Source organism: Elephantulus edwardii, unplaced genomic scaffold, assembly GCF_000299155.1.
Source record: "Elephantulus edwardii isolate Elephantulus edwardi_28Jun2011 unplaced genomic scaffold, EleEdw1.0 scaffold00045, whole genome shotgun sequence".
Classification (NCBI taxonomy): Eukaryota; Metazoa; Chordata; class Mammalia; order Macroscelidea; family Macroscelididae; genus Elephantulus; species Elephantulus edwardii.
In genome coordinates this window covers 3,517,303-3,521,333 of record NW_006399795.1, presented here as the reverse complement: position 1 = coordinate 3,521,333, position 4,031 = coordinate 3,517,303, and the positions used below count along the sequence as shown (strand labels likewise).

At 41.7% G+C, this 4,031-nt stretch overlaps 1 protein-coding gene across 1 annotated transcript in view; it reads left to right on the top strand.

Moving 5' to 3' along the window:
- RBP7 (retinol binding protein 7, cellular) overlaps nucleotides 1–4,031 on the top strand; it is a 27,140-nt gene that overhangs the window by 12,945 nt on the left and 10,164 nt on the right. The window lies entirely within an intron of this gene.

Genomic DNA, 4,031 nt, shown 5'->3' with positions numbered 1-4,031 from the left:
GTTTGGCCTGTATCAGATGCACCTTAGTCTCCAGAGAGACACCATTGCTCTTCAGTACTTTGGAGAGGTCCCTAACAGCAGACTTTCCCATTGCAATGCGCCTTTTAATTTCCTGGCTGCTGGTGCCAAGACTGTTGGCTATGGAGCCAAGCAAAGGAGCCACCTGGTTTAACCCTTTCCAGGACCATAAGTAAAGAAGCCCAAAAAAGAATTGAGCCATTGAATGATGGTACTGGCAAAGAATATTGAATATACAATGGGCTGCCATAAATATGGAACAATCTAAGTCTGAAAGAAGACAATGTTTTAATTGAAAGAAAATTGGAAACAACATTCTTGGGCCTAAAAGCATTTTGATTATTCAATTTCTGCACTTGTCCCTATTTTCTAATGTTTGAAAGAAAGAATCTGAATGTCTGACAGAGTGTCATTTTTACTAAGAGCCTCATTGAGCTCAATATCCAACCAGAACAAAGATCGCAAGTTGTGTTCTGCCAAAAGAGACTGATTTCATGTTGTATTTCCCTTCTTTTGAAGGTAAAAAGATAAGGGATCTCTGGCTTTTATTACAAGAGCCATCTTTATTCACCTGAAATATAAGCCTCTGTGTTTAAAAACCAAATTTTAGCTCATTGTGTAAAGTCATAAGACAGCTTTGTTGTTCTTCAGTGTCATGGAACTGGTGCCGACCCGCGGAGACCCCAGGAATGACAGAAGGAACAGTGCCCAGTGCTTCATCCTCCCCTCAGTCCTTTACTTGAAGCCATTGTTGCTGACACTGTGTCAGTGTGGCTTACTGAGGAGCTCCTCTTGTACTGACCTTCCCCTTTACCAAATATGATGTCCTTCTCCAGAGACTGGTTCCTTCTTAAGAACGTGTCCAGAGCACGTGAGATGAAGTCTGGCTATCTTTATTTTGAAGGAACATTCTGGCTGCATTTCTTCCAAGACAGCTTTGTTTGTTCTTCTGGAAGTCTCTGGTTTGTTCAACATTCTCTATCAACACCATAATTCAAATTCATTCCTCTTTCTTCTTTGTCCAGCTTTTGCGTGTATATGATGCAACTAAAAATATCATGTCCTAATACCACATCCTGAGTTAGATGCATCTTAGTTCTCCTGTGCATTTTGCTTTTTTACGCTTTAAAGAGGTTTTTCAAGACAGATTTGTTGTTGTTATGTGCCATCAAGTCTCCTGCGACTAGACCCTATGCACAATAGCTCTGAACCCTGCTCCATCCTGAGCCAGTCTCACTGTCTCTGACACACCTGTCCCCATTATATCCATTACTGTGCATCTGGCAGTGCCTAGGTCTTCCTCTCTTTTGCTGTCCTTCCTCCCTTCCAAGCACGATGTCCTGCAAGGAGTGGCCCCTCCTGGCAACATGCAGAGTATGTCCGCAGGAGCTTCAAAATCCTTGCCTCCAAAGAACTACCTGGTTTCACCTGCTCTAGGGTAGACCTGTTGGTTCTCTTGGCAGCCCATGGTCTGTTCAATACTCTTCTCCAGGACCACAACTCAAGGGCATTAATTTTTCTTCTGTCATCCTTAGTCATTGTCCAAACAAGGATACTCTGTAAATCAAGGCAGATTTCTCACTGCAAACTTAGAGACTACACATTCATGAACTTAAACTAGTGACAGTATTTTAAGGTGTTAAGACAACATGACAATGTATGTGAATTTCATGAACACAGAAATCAAGACTTTTGAATTTAAAAAGGTAGTTATGGGATTGATAGGAGCACATCATCTAAATGAAGACAAAATACCAAAATCCTGCCTTTATTGGAGATACTGTCTTTGAAAGTTCAACACTGATGGAAAACAACAGGCAAGTCTTGGAGTTTTAGAATTAACTAGAATTTACGTTTAACTGTGCTTCCTTTTCCTAAATCCATGGTAGGATACCGAGACTAGAGTCTGAAAGATCAGTTTAATCCAAATCCATTTCCAGACAAACTTCTGTTGATGCTTTAAACCTTGCTTGAGAAAATACTGTATACTGAATGGAAACTTCCAGCACTGGAATGGTTGTTTCTGTAGTACTACAAATATTATAAAAGTAAGCTAATAACGTAATTCTAAGTATTCCTGATTAACTTGAATAAAAATTTTCTTTTAACTTTATCATGCGCATCTAAGGAAATAAATTATGTTTAAAAGTTATGGACTATACAATTTATATCTTTATGCAATGAAGTCTAGGGGAAAAGCCATGACCCCATTTGAATAGAAACAAATTGAATGTCTGCTGGCAGCAATGATAAGGCTGAGATAAGGAATCAGAGAAATCCAGCACGCAATCTCCTGATGTGCCTTCACCAGCCTCTCTTGTCCTGCAAACTGAAAAAGAATATTCAAGAAAGGATACTGCAGCTCCCAACATGGCCCTGATTTTACCTTGGCTTAGTTTCTGCCAAGCTGCAGGGAGAAGCTGATGTGTCTTTTGGGCAAAGAAGAAAATTTCCATGTTTTTAACAGAAAAGTTTTTTAGTGTGTGAGTGAAAATATACACAACCTGCTCAATAACTGTTACATGTACAATCCGCTGACAGTGATTACATTTTTTACATTGTTCTCCAGTCTCCCTATCTCTGTCATACTGTTTCACCATCATTAACTTGTACTTTCTTCCCTTTCATGATCTCTGACATGCTCTAACTTATTGTTGCAGTCACTGTGATAGTGATGAGGGTCTTCCCCTCTTTCTCTGACCCTTCCTTGTCCTGAGCCAGTCTCACTAATTCTGGCACACCAACCCCCGTTGCCACAGTCACTATATCAATCCATCCCATCTGGAAAGAGAGAGATATTAGATAGTAGGACAAGCTCTTAATAGAGAATTTTACCATGATGATTCATGAGAATATATTAATTTCCTGTGACTGCTGTAATAAAATACCACAAACTGGGTGGTTTAAAATAACAAGAACTTACTACCTCACAGCGCTGGAAGGTAGAGATCTGGATTCAAGAACTCCGTGGACTATGCTGCCTGTGAAGGCTCTCCAGGCAAGATCACTTCTCAGCCCTCCCAGCTTCTCCAAGGCCCGAGTGTCCCTGACTTACAGGCTGCAGAGTCACTGCTTTGCCTCATGGTCATCTTCCCTCTGTTTCTCTGTGTCTCTTCTCTTTTATAGGATGTTACCCACTTTGCTCCTTACAATCCTGTATTAACTGATAACCTCTTTAAAGACCCCATTTCCAAACAAGGTTGTGGTCTCAGGTACTAGGGGTTAACGCTGCAACACAGCCTCTTGGGGAACACCATTCGATCCATAACATGGTCAGGGCAGTGCTGCAAGCATCTGAGCTGGGGTTTCCCGCCAATTAGAGGATGTCCAAACCACACACACAATCCCCCCCCCCGAAAAAAACACCCACAATAGTGATTTCCACTCATAGCAACCCTTTGGGACAGAATGGAATTGTTTTGGAGATTTCCACAGCTGTCGTTTTTACAGGAAGACAGGATGGTTAAATCCTCAGCCTGCTAACCTTAAGGACATTAGTCCGAATCCACCAGCCGCTCTGCAGGAGAATGATGTCCAATCTCCGCTGGTAAAGGTTCTCAGCCTTGGAAACCTGATGGAGGATCATTGTGTCAGAACTGACTCGACAGCAGTGAGTTTGAATCTTGACAGGAACAGAGCGCCACATCTTTCTCCTGCAGGGAAAGGTTTCTCCTGAACCACCAGCCTTTCAGTCAGAAGCCAGGTGTCTACCCACTGAGCTGCTAGGGCTCCTGGGGCTGTTATTGCTCTAAACCCTCCCGGGGCTCCCACCTTACACCATCGTATTCTAAGGTCCAGTAATCCTTGTGTTTACTTCTGGAATGTTAACAGAAGAGATAAGTCCTTGGATCTCAGTTTGATGGATAGTGGAAGGGGTGGGTAAAGGAAATGGGAAAAATTGGTGTGAAAAACAACATATACAAACTAGTAAGTAAACTAGTATAAAATAAAAATTTATTTTTTAGAAAGAACTATTGCAGTTGGTGGTAGAAGGTTGGTTTTGTTTGGTTTGC